Here is a 20,391-nt window from a genome sequence, read left to right as displayed (position 1 = left end):
TGAAATTTAGCACTGATAACTTCTGAGGTAAATGAAAATGTGGCTTATAGTAGACATTTATATGATTTAACTAGATTTCTGTTCCCCAAAGTCTTGTTTTAAAAGTTGTTTAATTTGAAATTCACCTGAAATTTTCTAATTTTTTCTAATTGTTCTTAATCTTTTTCCAGCCAAAATAAATTTTAAAAGTTATGAATCTATCCCACTTCTGAAAAGTTAAGGCCAATTTACCACATTTATGCAATGAATTGCCCGTCCTTTCACTGTTGTCAGTGAAACTGAAAAGTACTGTGGAGTGTGATACTTGGAAGATTTGACAATTAAAAGAAATATGTATTCATTCATTCAGTCGTATTTTATTAAGTGCTTACTGTGTGCCACACTGCTTCTCTTTAGAAATTTTTGGGACTACAAATACAAATTTGGAGAATACAAGCTCAACTCTGAGTACAACTTCACATTACATCCTTTTCCTATTTCTTCCTCTGTGGCATAGATAATAGTGGAAAACTGTAGAGTCATTGGATGGTCTCTGTTCCTAGGGTCAATTATTCCATAGTATTGTTGAGTAGCTGTTATGTGCAGAACACTATATTAATCTTATATATAATATACAATGATATATAATCCTATATAATAGAATCAGTAAACATGATGTCTTTGAAGATCTTACACTCTAGGTTAAGAAACAGACACAATAAAATAAATCACAGATAAAAAAGGAATATATATGCAGTTTAGTTGGTGAAAGCATTGTTTCACCTGAATGATTTGGGTGAACATGATTTCTCCGTCTGTTTCTGAGTGAGGACAGTTACTACAAATATGCTATTTAGGGCCCTAAGAAACTAGGCTTGATCTTTGCTTCAGGCAAGAACAACAACAACAAAAAACTCTGAGTTTACAAACCCTCAGAACTGGTAATGTATTTCTTTGGGTTACTGATTTTTCAATCCTATCATATGCATCACTGCTACAGCATTGGAATGTGGAGAAAACATGGCTGACATTTTTCCAGCTCATGAAACATATCGATGTCTAGGAAGTTTCATAAAAATCAACGTGTAGTATATATGCATATTTTAGATAAAATGCATCCAAGTAGGACACATTACACTAGTAGATTTGCAGGTTACCATCAATAGACTAATTTTCCTTAAAACTATATAGTGATTTCAAAAAGTGCATCGTACATTATCTTCCAGTATTTTTATCAAATATTGCTTATCCTCACTTACTTACCTAAATATTATCCCACTCTGATGGTAATATCCCAATCCAATCTATGAAAAGAACTGCATTTTAAATTTTGCATAATTTCTTTGTTATCTGTGCTTCTAATAATGGAATAAAATGGCAAATCATCCAAAGTTAGAAATCCCGAAAATGTTTGGCATTCATTAGTGGTATCTATTGAACCCTAACTGTATGCAGAACACTATACTAAACACCTGGGAGGGTACAGTACAGTTGCAGTGATCATTCCATTAGAATGGGAGAAATAGAGAAAACTCCCTTTGTAGTTTTCTGAAAATTTGAATTTGCTCTTTCATCTATTCAAAGGAATTTATAAAGTGTGAAAAATGATAAAGACCAGCCCGTCTACAGCATGTTTTGTTTTTTTTTCCCAGAAAACTTGAAATTCATCAGACAGGGCTTAAATAATGGTGGTGTTGGCCTGTGGTGATGATATACTGAGATCTGCTCGGGTTGAGACAGTGACATGTGCCAGGAGCACTGTGGGTGAAACATAATGTATCACTACAGAAAACAAGTACTTTGTTATTCAGAATTTTGCTTATGGATCTGAGGGTTGCATTTTGTGATACATGCCAACCTCTCGGGGTAAGGTTGTGTGGTTGTTGTTTAGTTTAATGATGGCATTTGTTAAGCACTGACTACATGCCAAGCACAGGGATAGATACAAGATAACTAGGTCAGACACAATCCCTGTCCCATGTGGGACCAATGGTAATTGCTTTTGGGTAATTTTGGTTTTTTTAAACCTACCCCCCTTGAAGCTGCATCAGTCTCCCCATAGATTTTGTAATGTGGGATTTGGTAAACAAAAATGTCAAGTGTATAAGGGTTACAGATTGAGGTACATAGGCAATGCAGAAGGGAGAGGGAGTAGGGGGAAAGAGGGCTTAGTTGCGGAGATGTAATTTAAATAAGGTATAGCAGTCTCCAACAAGAGTCTTCAGGGATTGTGAAGGAAAAACTGATAGTTTAGCTCTGACCTCCTACCATAACTAACTTTGTTCAAAAATTATGAGGCTAGAAACAGTGTGGCCTAGTGGAAAGAGGAAATCAGAGGATTTAGGTTCTAATCTTGGCTCTGTCTTTGTCTGCTGTGTGACCTCGGGCAAGGCACTTAACTTCTCTGGTCTCAACATCTTCATCTGTAAAAATGGGAATTAAATACCTGTTCCCCACCTATTTAGTCTGTGAAACCCTTGTGGGCCAGGTACTGTCTTGCTTACCTGGTTATCCTGTACCTGTCCCAGCAATTAGTACAGTCCGTGGCTCATAATAAGCACTTAAATGTTGCTAGTCTGATTATCGTCATCATATCAGTATGAGACAAATACACTTAGGATTTTCCTGGAAATAAGTGTTATGTTTTGCCTGCTTCATTCCTGTATGAAGTATGTTCTCTCCTGACAAGAAGATTATCTTTGGGTGCATTGAGAATAAGTGATTTGAGTTCTTCTTTCAGGGGACAGTGGGTTTATTTTATTGTCTTTCTGAAAGAGCAAATACACTCTCATCATGGTGCAAATAACTTTCTTTCAAAAAAACACATTGAGTCTGGACTAATAAGGAAAAGGATTATGAATAATTCATTCACTCTGAATTGGTACATGCATTTTTAAAGTGTGCTCAAGAAGGATGAAGCACCAAAGTTTATTTTAGTCCTTTCTAGTAGAACCTAACATGATCTGTTTTCTTTCATATGATGGATATGGGAATCATATTTCAGAAATCTCCTAGTTATATTAAACACTGAAGTTTTAACATTTGTCGCTAAGCATACTATGTTTTATGTTCGGAAGTACTTTTCAGTGAGTGATTTTGTATCATTGGCATAACATCAGATGTGGTCTTCATTATTGCATGTGATTTTTGATAGACTCTTATACCCATATTCACAGAGGCAGATGTCAAGGAACACAGCTATCCAACCCTGTTCTTTTATAATAATAATAATAATGGCATTTATTAAGAGCTTACTATGTGCAAAGCACTGTTTTAAGCGCTGGAGAGGTTACAAGGTAATCAGCTTGTTCCATGGGGGGCTCACAGTCTTAATCCCCATTTTACAGATGAGGGAACTGAGGCACAGAGAAGTTAAGTGACTTGCCCAAAGTCACACAGCTGACAGTTGGCAGAGCCAGGAATTGAACCCATGACCTCTGACTCCAAAGCCAGGGCTCTTTCCCCTGAGCCATGCTGCTTCTCTTAGGTATCTCTTGTTACACTGTTGGACTCTTGGATGGATGACTGGATTATACACTGAATAGATCATACGTCTAATTTAGAAATGGCACTGCTTATGTTTTCAGAAGTTCTGGCCATAAGTATCATGTCAACAGACAGTGTCACATGCCCACTATATAAAAAGGAAAAAATTGGTAAGCAAAAGTTTAGATGTGACTTAGAAAATTAATATTATTATATTAATATTATTGTGAAAGGAATTTTTTCATCAATACAAACTATTTTATTTATTTATTAAGTGCTTACTATGTGCAAAGCACTGTTCTGAATGTGAAGTATTAAGTGCTACAAAGAATATTTAGAGGATAATTAAGACAGTCCCCAGCCCACTGTCAATGTAAATAAAAGAACAGACATCAGCCTTATTAAAAGCTTGTCTCCTCCAAGAACCTTCCTCAACTAGGTTCTCATTTTTCCTTCTCCCACTTCTTATTCTGTGTCTCCCTTGAATTTATATTTGCCCCCTTTATTCACCCCTCCTTCAGCCCAACGGCACTTTATAAGAATGGTATACCCCCTCTATGGAATGTATTCACCAACTCTCTTATACTCTACTCTTCCAAGCACATAATACAATTCTCAGCACAAAGTAAGTGTTTAATAAATACGATTAATCAATTGATGTCTGTTCTCCCCAACTTAAAAGAAACATTTCCAAGAGATAATATTTGTAGATCATAAGGGATTTTCAGCAGTCTATTTTTCTCCTGTTTTAGTTTTTAATCCCTTTAGGATTTTGAAGAAGGTTATAGCACTTACCCTAAGCAAGTCAAGATGCATTTTTCAAGGTTCTTTATCCTTATAGTTTTAAAGCAAATACGCAAGGACACCCACAATAAATTTCTATCACTGACTGTTATTATGCAATTCCTACAGTACTTTAGAAAGCCATTAAAAAGTCAATACTATCATTATTAATTTAGCTGCATTATTGTACTCAGTGAAGTAGGCAATTATCGTTTGTGAATAAAGGAAACAAAAGCTTAGCAGTTGGTTAAAGAGATCATTTGAGCACTTTGGAAAAAACAAGATAATTTCTCTATCATCTGTAATTCTGTTGATTTTACAAGTGTTAGGGAAAGTTTGGACAAAAAACATTGAACTTTGGAGAAACCAGAGGGCATGTTTGGGTCTTGTTAGTTATAGCGGAAGAGGCAGATTCAATCCCTGGGTGAATTGGTCTAACTGTCCAAGTCCCTCTGCTGTCGGATTTTCCCACCCTCTATTCTAGCCTCAAATTTGGGGTAGTTCTATGAAGTCAAAGGCCCATGGGCCACCATGGGAGTTCAAGGAGCAACATATTCATTGTATTTACACTATTTGAATATATTAATGGTCACTGGCCAGCCAATCATTGAGGACTCTGTGCTGAGCCCTTTACTGGGCTCCTGGGAGAGTACACAGTAGAGTTAGCAGATGTGATTCCTTCTCTCAAGGAGCTTTCACTGTAACAGGGGAGACTGATACTAAAATAAATTTCATGTGGAGGAAGCACCTAGTTAGGTGTGTGTGTGTGTTTATGTAGAGAGGTAAGTGCTTAGGGGTAAGGCACAAATTCTTGAACTTGGATTTGTACTCTCTAAGCACTTAGTCACCTCAGCCCCACAGCACTTATCTGTAATTTATTTTAATGTATGTCTCCCCCTCTAAAATGTTAGATCCTTATGGACAGGGAAATTTCTACCAACTCTTCTGTAGTGTACTCTCCAAAGCTCTTAGTACAATGATCTGCACACAGTAAGCATTCAGTAAATACAGTTGATTGATTAATTGAAACAGAGGCATGTCTTTGAAATTAGGGACTGAACATTCTGGGTGAACTATAAATGCACATAATAATGCTAGAGACCCAGTGGACACCCAGCACATGCTCAGTGATAGTATGTCTTGATGGTATACATCGGTGTTTCTGTCCAAAACCCCAGTCTTGAGTGTTTTAAGTTTGAAATTCCTTCACCTAGATCAGGTGGCTAGTGATAGTTCACAAAAGTCATGTCACTCTGGGGCCTAGAAAAGTTGGAGCTGAGTCTGAATCACATAGATTACTTAGTTGCCTTTGCAGCTCAGTGGAAAGAGCACGGGCTTTGGAGTCAGAGGTCATGGGTTCAAATCCCGGCTCCACCAGTTGCCAGCTGCATGACTTTGGGCAAGTCGCTTAACTTCTCTGTGCCTCTGTGACCTCATCTGTAAAATGGGGATTAAGACCGTGAGCCCCATATTGGACAGCCAGATCACCTTGTAACCTCCCCAGCGCTTAGAACAGTGCTTTGCACACAGTGAGTGCTTAACAAATGCCATTATTATTATTATTACCATTATTATTATTATTATTATCTATCAAATTATCCCACGCTTTTCACTGCCAGCATCTCCAAGTTACTGTCTGCAAGTTTCTGTGCCAAATCCAGCACACAGAACAGTGCTCAGCACTTTGAAGAGTGCTTGGCACACAGTTAGCACTTAACAAACACCATTATTATTATTACTGTTTTATGCTGAGGTCTCTTGAATCTTAGTTCATTAAATAAATGTATTTTAGTTTCTTTTAAAGGCCAAACATTATCACAGATATTAAATATCATATCCAGGGCACAATGAATAACAGGGATGATGGATGAAAAGGTCCAAATATATTTGAAACACACGCCATTGTGAACACCATTTAATCTCAGTTTTTTTGTGGTTATTGTTAAATGCCTGACCTTGCATTTAGTTTCCTCCAGAGTGTAATTAAAAATTCTGAACTGTTGACAGGATTTAAGTGACTGGCAATATTAATCATATAATCATAGAGAAATTGGCTATTGCAGTTGCTTTTTGCTTCTCATATGTTCTGGGGAATTTAATCACTGGAATAAACCTAAGGAAACGATCAGTTTCACTCTGCCCTATGTGTATTATTAGTTAGGTAAGTTTAGTCAGTTTTTTTTCACACTTTCTAGTGGATTGTACCACTAAATTTCTTTAGATTCAGAACTGAAACAGCAGCAGTATTTCTTATCAGAAAGAGCACAGTTTTTTTCCAGGTAATTAAATCCAGAGATATTCAAAACATCTCAGTGGAGTGCGTAAATTAGGTTCTATCAAGGGATACAGGTTGTTCCTCATAAATAGATAGTGACAGAACAATTTCTGAAGAAGTTTGATAACCCATTAGTTTTTATGAGAGATATGAAATGGAGCATATTGATCTAAGAATATGACACATAGCAGTCCTATGTTTTTAAAATGTGCTACAGAAATTCCCAGATGTCCCATTTCTGTGTTTGTCAAAATGCGTAAAAGTTAAACTGATGTTGCATTTCACATTCTCATGTGTACATTTCTTCTTAATACTATTAGTTCATGTTCTGCTTTCAAATGCACACTGAAGTGATCTGAGTAGAGCTTAATTTCAATTGACAAACAAATCATTTTGCAATCTGAATCCTTGCATAGACAATTTGGTTTTAGAGTCTTTAATGAGTTCATGTAGCAGGATTTCAGAATTGGACTTGAGCTATTACTGCTACCTTAATGAATTAAAGCCAATCAGTAAAATGATGAACTTTAAGGAATCAGATGTTAATGACATTATTCTAGCAACCAAAATGATCCTTTTGCGGAAAAAGAAGTATAGGTTTAGAACGTAAAATGATGTGAATGATGAGATATTTTAAAATCTGCATTAGAGGTGAAAACTTGTCAGATGCTTTCTTAAATAATGTCTTCATTTGTTAAGATCTTGATAATTGGAGTTATGCTATCAAGAAGTACAAAAATTAAGAAATAAGGCAACAATGGAAATTGAGAGAATTAGGATCTAACAAAGCACAGGAACAGATATGAGATGGACATTTAGTTGTTGACCATAATGTATGGCTCATTGAGAATTCACACCCAGTAAATTTCTCAGTTTAGATTGGTTTGAAATCTTGCGTACACATGAAGCCACATAGTGTCTCTGTGTGGCAACTAAGTTCCTTCTTAGACTTTGAGCCCTGTGTAGGATAGGAATTACCGGTTATTTCTTGTACTTTATTATTTTTGATTCAAGGATATTTGTTATATTCATTCAATCATATTGAGCACTTACTGTGTGCAGAGCACTGTACTAAGCACTTGGGAAGTACAAGTTGGCAACATATAGAGACGGTCCCTACCCAACAGCAGGCTCACAGTCTAGAAGACTATAGACTATATTCCCTATTGGATCCTTGTTCTCCCTTCTGCTCCCACTATTGCTGACTCTTTTTAGGTCTGCGTGCCTATAGCTTGAAATGGGCAGGAAGCATATCTGTTGTGGTGTGTGTTGCCCTCTGTAAACATTTCATTCATTCATTCAATCAATCATATGTATTCAGCACTTCCTGTGGGCAGAGCACTGAACTAAGAGCTAGAAAGAGTACAATACCACAATAAACAGGCACATTCCCTGCCCACAATGAGCTTACAGTCTAGGAGGTCAGTAGATACCATTACCACTATTAGAAAACTGTAGTGTTTTTACCACCATGGGGGTAGGGGGAGGGAGAGTGGAGAATATTCAAAAGCCTATATCACATCATATCATATAGCCAAGTACACAAGAGACACAGAAAGGAAAGGGAGTACAGGAAATGAGGACGTTTGGTGGAGATGTGATTTTAGTAAGGCTTTGAAGGTGGGGAGAGGGGTGGTCTGTTTTACATGAAGGGGATGGAGTTCCAGGTCATAGAGAGGATGGGAGTAAGGGGTCAGTGGTGAAATAGATGGAATCAAAGTACAGTATGTAGGTTGGGATTAGAGGAGTGAAGTATGCATTTCATTCATGTATTCGTTGAGCACTTACTGTGTGCAAAACACTGTACTAAGTGCTTGGGAAGTACAAGTTGGCAACAAATAGAGACGGTCCCTACCCAACAGTGGGCTCACAGTCTAGAAGGGGGAGAAGTACAAAAATTAAGACTGAATTGTAGTAGTAAATCAATGAGGTAATGTAAGAGAGCTGAATGAGTGCCTTAAAGCCAATGGTAAGGAGTTTTTGTTTGATGCAGAAGTAGATGGGCATCCATTGTGAGTCTTTGGAGACTGGAGATATGGACTGAACTTTTGTCACCAACAAGGTTTGGTGACAGATTAAATGTGTGGGTTGAACAAGAAACATAAGTTGAGGATAATGCCAAGTTGTGAATAGTTTAGGATTGTGAGTCAGGAAGGATAGTGATGTTGTCTACGGTGATGGGAAAGACGTGATAGGTAAAGGGTGTGGGTGAGGAGTTCTGTTTTGGCTTTCTTAGGGTTGAGGTGTTGGTTAGGCATCCAAGTGGAAAATATAAGATTGCCGAGGAGTTAGGTGAAGACTGGAGTGGTAGGTCTGGGCATATAGATGGTAGTTGAAGCTATAGGAGCAAATGATTCTCCAAGGGAGTGGGTATAGATGGAGAATAGAAAAGGACCCAGAACTGAGTCTTGCGGGACTCCCGTAGTTAAAGGATAGGTGAAGGGAAGGAGCCTGAGAATGAGCAGCTAGAGAGACAGATAGAGACCCAGGAGAGGACAGTGTCAGTGAAGTCAAGTATAGGTAATGTTTGAAAAAGAGAGAGTAGTTCACGATTTACTCTAGCACTCCTGCAAATCCAGCAGGGGCTTTTAAGTCGGCATGCTGGAAAGCTCTACCTTCTCCAAGTCACCAAGCTACTAGAAAAATGGGTTGTTAGGGGCTACTGGGAACTAGGCTCAGATATTATGCACTGGATATTCACCCCACCCTCAGCCCCACAACACTTTAGTATTCTTATACATTTATCATTTCCCTTATCTGTAATTTATTTAAATGTCTCCCCTTCTAGACTTAAGTTCCTTGTGCGCAGGGTTCATGTCTACCAGCTATATCGTACTGTACTTTTCAAGGTGCTTCGTACAGCGCTCTGTACACAGTAAGCTCTCAATAAATAAACAGTGTGAATTGGCCTAAAAAATAGGTGGGAACATCCTGTTGTTAAAATTCTACAATAGCTGTTGAGTTAAAAAATATGTACTACAGAAAGAACTTTTTATGTCTCTTAACTATAGCTTTATGCTTAATGAAATTCCTTCCCTTTGAAAATTGTTCCATTAAAATGGGTTATAAAGCAATAGGATAAGAACATCTCTTTCCCTTCCTAATTAATTTCATATTTCTAATCTAATTTTTATTGCCATTGTCCTCGTTTTAGGTTTTCAAACATTATCCATTTCCAAATGCCATCCAACAGACCACCACTCTTATCCGACTGACAACCATCCTCTCTATCTTCAAAGCCCTAGTTAATTCTATCTGTGAGAGACTTCCTGACTAACTCCTCATTTCCTCATCCTGTTTGTCTTCCCTTCTGTGTCACCTGTGCAGTTGGGTCTAAACCTTTAAGCACTTTGATATTCACTCCACAGCACTGACGTCTGCATCCTTATTCTGCCATTAGCCCTATCCATAATTTATTTTGTCTATCTCTGCATCTAGACTGTAAGCTCTTTGTGTGCCCTGAACACAATAACTGTTGAATAAATACTATTGATTGACTGATTTCCAATAAAAATCAGGAGGCAATCGACCACACTTGCTAGTGTAGTTCCTTATACAATACGGGGGGAAAAAAGTGATTTTCTTGGTGAACATGTAGGTGTACATGGATCTACGCAGCACCAATTATGAGATGATGAGGAGGAAAAACTTGTTCACTCTGGTGATATTTACTAAGCATTTACTCTGTATTCAACACTGTGCTGAACATAAGGTAGACAGATGAGACATAGTTACTGCCCTGCTTTACTTTGGACTCACAATTAAGAAATAGGAAGGGACAATTTCCCATTTTACAGATGAGGAAAATGATGCATAGAAGGTTGTGACTTTCCCAGGGTCACATATTAGACTGCAGGCAGAGATGTGATTAGAAGCTGAGCCTTCTGACTTCCAATCCCATTAATTTTCCATAAAGGGAACCAAATTAGGCAGCAAATCTAGCTTATTCAGAGTCCAAAATGAATTTTTTTGGACCAGAATTGTAAGATAAGATTCCACTCTGCTTAAATTTACCATGTAATTGGTAAATTTTCCCTTCATTTGGTGCTGGAAATACCTGCTTGGAATGTGGGAACTTGAAAGAGGAAGTAAGATCTGTATTAATATAGCTAATAATAGAAGAGTGATTTTAAAAATAAATCTGGGCCAGGGTTAAGAACAATATCAATATCTGATAACCTTCAATTACAAACTGCCTGATTCTGATATAACATCTCCTTGATCCTATCCTATCTTAAACAATCATAAAATTATTAAGAAAAGCTTGACAGATTGCCTTTTTTTACAATGTTTAATTTCTTTTTAGTGTCTTTTTGGTAGACTATTCCAATTAAATATCAACGTGTTGAAATATAATTTATAGTATTCATACCTTTCACCTTCCAAGATTAAAGTCCTAAAATGCTTATTTGCAGATATTTCACAAAGGGAAATTTAGAAAGATAAAATGGCCAAGTACATAAATCCCCCAAATACATTCAGGAGAATATTTTGATTCCTTTTCCTAAAGCTTCATGTCCATTCCAGTTCATTTCCAATTCCTGCTATACTCTTGCATGTCTGCCTTGAGGTCAGTTTAATAATTCTGTGGGGGTTTAGTCCCTCTTGGGGAATTCTACTAATCCAGTCCCATAGCTTCACTTTTCCCTCTCTCAGGGTCGCACATGGAGAGTTTCCAGTACTCTACCAGTCTCGACTATGGGAGGGAGAGTCAAGCAGAAGCATATCCATTCCATTTCTAGCTTGGGCAGTGGTTAGCGAGTGGAAGGCGATCTGCTACGAGTCAAAACTCATGTGCTGGGCAACAGCAGTGTGGGAGAGAGTCGAGGGCGGAGACTCAGTATTACTGCTCAGAAGGAGGCAATGGTAAACCACTTCCATATTTTTACCAAGAAAATTCAGTGGATACACTATCAGAATGATTGCAGATGGAGGTGGGGCATTCTGAGAGAGAAGTGTCCATGACATCGCTTATGGGTCAGAGGTGACTCGACAGCATAAGACAAGACAAACTTCACTTTTGGTTCATATATTTGGGGTACAGTAGAGTTCCATGTTCCCTCTGACCAGTCAATACGTTAGAGATTCATGAAACCTCGTTAGAATGGTGGTGAGTATCCCCACCTGTCACGCGGGAGACCGGGGTTCGATTCCCCGATGGGCAGAAATGTACCTGAGAAGCAGTGTGGCTTAGTGGAAAGAGCACAGGTTTTGGAGTCAGAGGTCATGAGTTCAAACCCCGGCTCTGCCAATTGTCAGCTGTGTGACTTTGGGCAAGTTACTTCACTTCTCTGGGCCTCAGTACTTGATCTGTAAAATGAGGATTAAGACTGTGAGCCCCCCATGGGAGAACCTGATTACCTTGTTACCTCCCCAGGGCTTAGAACATAGTAAGCACTTAATAAATGACATTATTATTATTATTATGAAAAACCTTTGACAAGTATTGTTAGAAGGCCGAGATAAGATTTGATGACTAACTGGAGGCATTTTAAGAAAGGGGGGAATCTCCTTCTGGGAAGATGTTTCAGATGGGTTAACCAATCACTTATGGTGAATAAGTGAACTGAACTGAAGCCCTTAGGAATCATCTGTGATTACTTAGGGTCCTTTCAACTACAGGGCCTGAAGAAAAGGACAGAGTAGCTGTGAGAATTTTCAACCACACCCATCCCCTCTCTTTCCCAGTATGTTGCCAGGGAACCTGGTGTCCCAAATAGGTGTTCCTTAAAGGCATTGATGAGTCAGTTGAGGGAGTAAACTCCAATAAAAGTACACCAGGCCTTATCTGAGATATCCAAAACCATTTTTATTTGTTCATTTCATTCATTCATTCAGTCATATTTATTGAGCACTTACTGGATACAAAACAGACACATTCCATGCCCACAACAAGCTCACATTCTGGAATGTTCTATGATCTTAACTATCTTCAGTCCAAAGTAATTCAGTTCTTTTGTCTTTATCTTATCCTTCCCCTCACTTATGGTTTTGTTTGCAACGATTCTGTTGCTTTGCATCAAGAATTTATTTTTCCAGTATTAAAATAGAACTTTTTCTTTAGTTCCAGTAAAATGTGTTAAATATTTTATTATAGCTACTATAGGAATAAAAACAAAGTAATATTCGGATTTGTGGCAGACTCCACAGGAATACTGTTTTTTAGAGGCAGCTAAGACATCGCCCACATTGGCACTGACTTCTTGGCACAGCTTATTTTATATTATCTCTCATTTGTGGTGACTCAGATGCTCTCTAGGAAATTATGGGCTTGCCAAATCAATATAACTGAAGCTCCTTGGAGTACTAGGATACTACATTTAGGATAATGGAATCAGTCAGTTAATCAAAGGTATTTATTGAGTGCTTAGTATGTGCAGAGCACTATACTGAGTGCTTGGGTGTATAAATACAATGGGAGGTTAGAGTCCAGAGCAGGAACACAGGGAGTAAAACAAATACAGATATCTTCATATGTACTGTGGTGAATATCAAGTCCTTAAAAGATAAAGATCAAAATGCTTGGGTGACACAGAAGGGAGAGAGAGCAGGGTAAATGAAGACTTTGTCTGGGAAAAGGCCTCTTAGAGAAGATGTGATTTTCATAAAGCTTTGAATGTGGAGAGAGAAAAGGTCTGTCATATATTAAGGGGAGGGAGTTCCAGGGCAGAGGGAAGATGTGGGTAATGGGTAGGGGCCAAGTGCTTAATACAGTGCTATGCACACAGTAAGCACTCAATAAATACAATTGAATAAATTAATGAATGAGCTGGAGGTACAGTATGTAGATTAGGGTTAGAGGGGTGGGTGAAGTGTACAGATTGGGTAGTAGGGGAAATATGCAAGGTAAGGTTTCTGTGAGCTGTTTGAATGCTTTAAAGCCAAGAGTTTCAGTTTGATGAAAAAGTGGACAGGCAACCACAGGAAATTCTCCAGGAATGGTGAGGTGTAGATTTTTTTTAAAAAAATGACGAGTGCAGCAGTGTGAAGTGAGGTGTAGGAAGAGACAGGAGGCAGGGAGGTCAACAAAGAGACAGATGGAGTAGTAAAGGTAGAACCCAATAAGTGCTTGCATCATATTGGTAGCAGTTTGGATGTAAAGGAAAGAGTGGTTTTTAGATGCTTTGAAGGTAAACCTGACAGGTTTTGGTGAGATCAAGTACATATCTTGAAAGAGAGATAAAAGTTGAGGATAATGCCAAGGTTGAGAGCTCTGATGCAAGGAGAATAGGAATGTTATATATAGTGATGAAAACTTTGGGGGAGGACAGGGTTTGAATGGGATGGTGAGGAATTCTGTTCTGTATATTTTTAAATATGAGGTGTTGGTGGGACATGAAAGTAGAGATATCCTAAAGGTAGGAGAAAAGGCAAGATGGCAGAAATAGAGAGAATTCTGGACTGGAGAGATAGATTTGGGAATCATCAGTGTAGAGTTGGTAATTGAAAGCCGTGGGAGTGGGTGTAAATAGAAAATAGAAGGGGAGTTAGAACTGGACCTTCAGGGACTCCCACAGTCAGAATAAGGGAAGCAGAAGAGGAGCCTGTGAAAGAGGCCAAGAAGGATTGGCCAGAGATATAGAAGGAGAACCAGGAGAGGTCATTGTCAATGAAGTCAAGTGTAGACAGCGTTTCAAAGAGAAGGGAATGGTCCATAAAGTTGAAGGTCCTTGACAAGTTCAGTAATAATAGGATGGATTAGAGGTCATTACATTTGGCAAGAAAGACATCAGTGACTGTGGAAAATGAAATTTCTATTGAGTGAAAGAGGCAGAAGCCAGGTTGGAGGAGGTCAAATAGTGAACGGGAGAAGAGGAAGTGGAGGGAGTGGATGTAGACAGCTCGCTCAAGAAGTTTGAAGAGAAATGGAAGGTGGGGGGTGGTGATAATTGGAATGAACCATTGAATCAGGGAAAGTGTTTTTTTTTTTAAGGATGGGAGATACATAGGCATATTTGAAAGCAATGGGGAAGGAACCTTGGAAAGTGAGCAGTAAAAGATGGCAGTCAGGGAGGGAAGAAGAGAGGGGTGAGTATTTTGATGAGGTGTGAGGGGATGGGATTGGAAAAGATAACCTACCTCATAGGTGACGTCTGTAGTTTCAGCGAATGATTTACTAACTCTGCTAGGTCTTGGGAGGTTGGAATAAAAGGTAGTTACATATACTTTTTTGCTAAATTCATAGTCTTGGTCATATAAGCAGTAATTTTTCACCCCCTAAAATTGTGAAAAGAATCAATCAACCATATCTGAGTGCTCTGTGTGTTCACTGTTGTAAGCATTTGGTAGAGTACAGTCTAACAGAGCTGGTAGATGAGGAGCTTACAAGGATGTTAAACTGAATTCTTATATCTGTCCCTGTTTCTTGTTGCATTATGCCATGTGATTTTTAAAAATAATTCCTACTTATAAAGAGAAAAGCAAAATGCATCCTGGGTCACCTGCCCTTTATTTGACTGTGAATGTGGGTATTAAATGCATGACCAGACAAGAAAGCAGTTGGCACCTAGTTACTTAAAGGAATGACGACACTGTTAATAGAGAACTGGATTTGGAATCAGAAAACATGTGCAGTATCTATGAAATCAGTGGTCACTGAGCACATGAAAATCCCAAATGAATAATTTTTTCATGACCATCATCCTAATCCTTAGTAAATACTTCAGTTAAATTTCTTAGTGATGCAAAATATTTGCAGCTTTGTTTTCATGAAGACTAAAAGGAGCATTATTGTTTTTCCTTAATGCATGTATAAATGCAAAGTATTTGACATGTTCACAGTGGCTTAAGTTTTATCTGATTGAGTCATACTGCTATCCTTTGGTGCTGGCTGTCTCACAATCATTAACCTGCCCTATTACCTACCTGGATTAAGCCCTAGGAAACATCAGACTGAGGAGATATTTGGCTTAGTGGATAGAGCACCGGACTGGAGTCAGAAGGACCTGTGATTTAATCCTAGATCCATCACTTGTCTGCTGTGAAACCTTGGACAAGTCACTTAACCATTTACCTCAACTGTAAAAATGGAGATGAAGACGGTGAGCCCCCACGTGGGACAAGGACTGTGTCCAACCTGATTAACTTGTATCTACCTCAGCGCTTAGAATGGTGGTTGGCACATTGTAAGCACTTAGCAAGTACCATTATTATTATTCTTATTGTCAGAAAAGCCTTCTGTCAATTAAACGGGTGAGCTGACATCATATTCCTATGGGGTTCTCTGGCCACATTCTTCACCCCAGTATTGTTGCTCAATGCAAATTCAAGTTGGAATAGATAATTCTAAGAAGAAACCCTAGCAGCCTTTAAAAATAGATCCAACCCATTCAAGCATGCAATTTCTGGGTGTAAGGCGCTCATATTTTGATTTTATATTTTTGATTACAGCAATGCATTAAATGTTTCCAGATGATCTAAAACTAGATTTCCTACCTACATTTCCCTATAGCCTAATTACTTAACTTTTTGGTAAGCCGGAAATTATAATATTTTCCTATAAGAAATGATTTGCTATTACAGGATCATCATCATCATCAATTTTATTTATTGAGCGCTTACTATGTGCAGAGCATTGTACTAAGCGCTTGGGAAGTACAAATTGGCAACATATAGTGACAGTCCCTACCCAATATTGGAAGTTATTGGATAAAAGGAAGCTATTAATCAGATTGTCAGTCAGGAATGATTGACTGTTTTCTGTTCCTTGCAGACTGTGAGCCCTGAGCGGGACAGGATCTGTGCTTGACCTGATTATCTGGTATCTGCCCCAGGGCTTAGTACAGACAGTGCTTAGCACATTTTATTAGGAATGAAATATTCTCAATAGAGAATACATATCTTTTCAGACACAGAAAATGACAATACTCTGTAAGCTAATTGTGGGTAGAATCCGTGTCTACCAATCTCTTGTATTTTATTGCCCCAGTGCTTAGTACAGTAAGTGCTCAACAAATTCCATTGATTGAATGATTGGTCATTATTTAATTCTGCTAGAAGATGATGAATTGATCAGGGGGTTGGTAATTCCCAAGTGTAACTCGTTCCTGGTTTGATTCCATGTGTCAGTTATACAGTATTGTATGCTTTTATGGTGTCCTGATTTTTATTGTTTGCATCTCTTTTATTGTAGTTAGATTTTGAAGCCAAGTGGACATAGGTTTTATGGAGCAGGTCATTTTGGGGAGAGACAAATTCACTTGTTTTCTAAAGGCATCTAAGATATTTCTGCCTTAGGCCTGATACACCAATTGGAGAATAGACTTATTGGCTCAGTGGAAAGAGCCCGGGCTTGGGAGTCAGAGGTCATGGGTTCTAATCCCACCTCTGCCACTTGTCTGCTGCGGGACTTTGGGCAAGTCACTTTACTTCTCTGTGCCTCAGTTCCCTCATCTGTAAAATGGGGATGAAGACTGTGAGCCCCATGTGGGACAACCTGATGATCTTGTATCCCCCCCAGGGCTTAGAATAGTGCTTTGCACGTAGTAAGTGCTTAACAAATGCCATTATTATTATTATTTTTTTATGGGAAATTCTTCAATGCCAGTTCATGTACTGACTTTGGAGTCTAACACCTCTGCCTATGGAAAATTTTTGGCCTTTGAGATGATGCTGAATTTTAAAGTTGGTGGGCAGAGCCACCTCTGGCATATCTCTCTGTGTTCTTTAGTTGAGTGATTGTGGAACAGCATCAGTGCTTTAGGGGGAAAAATACCAAACAGAATACAATAATCACACAGACCTATTTGTGGCAGTAAAAAAACAACAACACATGACCCTGGGCTCAGAACAACAAAATTCTGAGTCCTGTAAGGAGATTTTCTAAAATATATGCTGTGTCTCCACAGATTGAAATTTATAGTCATTTCCAAACATCTTAAATAAAAGCTTCCTTTACAGCAACAGTGTGACCTGCTCTCTTATTCACTAGGAACAGAAGGCTGTTGTGCATAGTATATTTTGTCATTAGACTTAGTGGAAAGAGCATGAATGGGGATTAGACTTGGGTTCTAATCCTAGCTCCACTGCTTGCCTAGTGTGTGACTATGTGCAAGTCACTTAACTTTCTGTGCTTCAGTTTCTCTAGCTCTAAAATGAGAATCAAATATCCACTTCCCCTTCCTCTTAAACTGGGGGCATCAGTGAAAGCTGGACTTTTCCTGATCTTTTTATTTTGTAGCTACTATGGCAGACTATAAAAGTGATGATATTTATTGTTTACTATCATCAAGATTAAACTGCTGGATTTAGCTAGTGCATATATGGGTTTGTGGGCTGTCCAGCCTCATTAACAGCTGCTGCCTTAACCAGGTGGGGATTCTTGGTTTCCTCCTCGAGAGTCTGCTAAATTACCACAGCCTCAGAGACTGCCCAGAGGTGGGAAGGGAGTCAGGTGTTCAGAGGCAGATGGCATCGATTGGGAAAAATGAAAAATGCCAGGAAGAGTTCCTGGGAGTATGCCTTCCCCCTGCAATTAGGGGAGATCAGGCCACTTAAAATTGTGATTCCTATCTTATAACATTAGGGGATGGAGGCATAGGGATTGTACCCTCCAATAGCTGTGCCTAAGGACATACATCCCATCATCACTAATGTACAGCAACCAGGGGGCATTTGGGAGACTGAGAAGAGGCAGTCTGTGCTGTCACAAGTATTTGTCAATCCATCAGTGGGTTTTATCGAGTGCTTACTTTGCTCAGAACACCTACTAAGTTCTTAGGGGCATACAGTGCATTGGAAGAAACAATTTCCAATGCAGTTGGGAAGCAGCGTGGCTCAGTGGAAAGAGCCTGGGCTTTGGAGTCAAAGGTCATGAGTTCAAATCCCGGCTCCACCAATTGTCAGCTGTGTGACTTTGGGCAAGTCACAACTTCTCTGTGCCTCAGTTACCTCATCTGTAAAATTGGGATTAAGACTGAGCCCCTGTGACAACTTGATCACCTTGTTACCTCCCCAGTGCCTAGAACAGTGCTTTGCACATAGTAAGTGCTTAATAATCGCCATCATTATTATTATTAATTCCTGCTCTCGAGGAGCTTATAGTCAAACAAGCTGGGAGGCAATCTTGAGAGGCTCCATCTGAGAAACAGGCAACCTCTGGACAGATTAGTTGCTCTTCACACAGTAAGCACTCAATAAATACGATTGAATGGATGTGGGTAATGGGTCCAAGATGCTTCCTATTTGGGGTATTTTAATGGGATTTAAAGAGACAGGACAAGGCTGCTCTGATTTTGGCAGGGCCTTCTTTGTGTTAATGTCTGTATTAAATGTACCCCCAAATAAAAGCATATTTGATTTACTCTGAAAAAATGTGACCTTGTGCTGTTCAGGAAAAGTGATTTTGACCAATAAACTTAGCACAGAGATTGTGTTAATCTCTGCATTAAATGTACCCCCAAATAAAAGCATATTTGATTTACTCTGAAAAAAATGTGACCTTTTGCTGTTCAGGAAAAGTGATTTTGACCAATAAAATTCTGTCTAGAAAATATCTTGTTTTCAGAACTGTAGTTTTTTTTGGTAAGCAGCCTCGATTCACTCAACTATGCAGCTGTGTGTTCATGAATGACCTTAATGTTAGATATTAATAAGGAGACCCACCTAATACCAGTTGTCCTTGAGAAAAATAGTGGAGTCCCTGAGTTCACAGAAAATGGAACAATATTTCTGCCAACTGTTTTGGCATCTTAAAATTGAAAATCATTCTAGTTTCATAGCTGCTTATCATAAATATGATTCTTAAGTGAGAATTGATACTCCCTAAACCAATAAATTATTGAAAGGAGATACAGGAAAAGAAAATACCCATGTGATTTGTCTTAGCTGGTACCATTTGCAGCTTGAAGCATCTACTGGTTTAGGTGATAGCTGAATCAGAGAACTGTGACATCTACCTTCAGTGTACTCTCCCAAGAACTTAGAATAGAGATCTGCACCCCGTAGTTGCTCAGTAGATAGCTGCTTGATTGAATTGGGTCTTGGATATAAATGAGCGATCAACCTTGGAATCCTTGCCAGTTGGAGTAAAAGATACCACTACTTTAAAAGTTAAAGGAGCAGCATGGCCTAGTGGAAAGAGAATGGCATGAAAGTCAGATGACGCGGACAAGTTAATTGCATGCTGTGTGACCTTGGGCAAGTCATTTACTTCTCTGTGCCACAGTTTCTTTATCTGGAAAGTGAGAATACCTGTACAGCCACCTAATCAATCATATTTATTGAGCACTTATTGTGTGCAGAACACTGTATGAAGCACTACAGAGAGTACAATACAACAGAGTTGTATTGTATTGAGATGCATTCCCACTAGACTGTGAGCCCCATGTAGAAAAAGGACTGTATCTTGTTGTGATCCCACAACAAGTTGCCTTATTAATGACTGTTTGTGATCCTTTGAAAAACAACAAGGAAGAGACTTTGCAAAGGCACTGATGGGCTCTACCCGGGACAGGTGATTGCTGGCCTGTGGGAGTGGAGCACGGAGGGAGGTGTAGCCTTCTCTTCCTGTTCTACCCGGTAACAGACCTCAATCAATCAGTGACTGCCACGTGATAATAATAATAATAACAATAATAATAATAATAATGGTATTTGTTAAGCGTTTACAATGTGCCAAGCGCTGTTCTAAGCTCTGGGTATATAAACATTGATCAGGTTGTCCCATGTGGGGCTCACACTCTTAATCCCCATTTTACAGATGAGGTATCTGAGGCACAGAGAAGTTCAGTGACTTGCCCAAAGTCACACAGCTGACAAGTGGCGGAGCTGGGATTAGAACCCATGATCTCTGACTCCCAAGCCCGTACTCTTTCCACTAAGCCACGCTGCTTGCTCCGAGGCCTAAGGCAGATAAAAGGTGCTCATTT

The 20,391-nt window shown here is 38.9% G+C and overlaps 1 protein-coding gene and 1 non-coding gene across 3 annotated transcripts in view; both read left to right on the top strand.

Moving 5' to 3' along the window:
- The window catches only part of SPOCK3 (SPARC (osteonectin), cwcv and kazal like domains proteoglycan 3), a 341,328-nt gene that overhangs the window by 116,740 nt on the left and 204,197 nt on the right, over positions 1-20,391 (top strand). The gene's annotated exons all lie outside the window — the stretch shown is intronic.
- On the top strand, positions 11,170-11,307 carry LOC119935940. The gene has a single exon (XR_005453538.1). It is a non-coding gene; the product is annotated as a small nucleolar RNA SNORA7 (small nucleolar RNA).

Source organism: Tachyglossus aculeatus, chromosome 12 (genome assembly GCF_015852505.1).
Source record: "Tachyglossus aculeatus isolate mTacAcu1 chromosome 12, mTacAcu1.pri, whole genome shotgun sequence".
NCBI lineage: Eukaryota > Metazoa > Chordata > Mammalia > Monotremata > Tachyglossidae > Tachyglossus > Tachyglossus aculeatus.
Note: the sequence above shows the minus strand (reverse complement) of the source record. Positions and strands in the feature narration are given on the sequence as shown.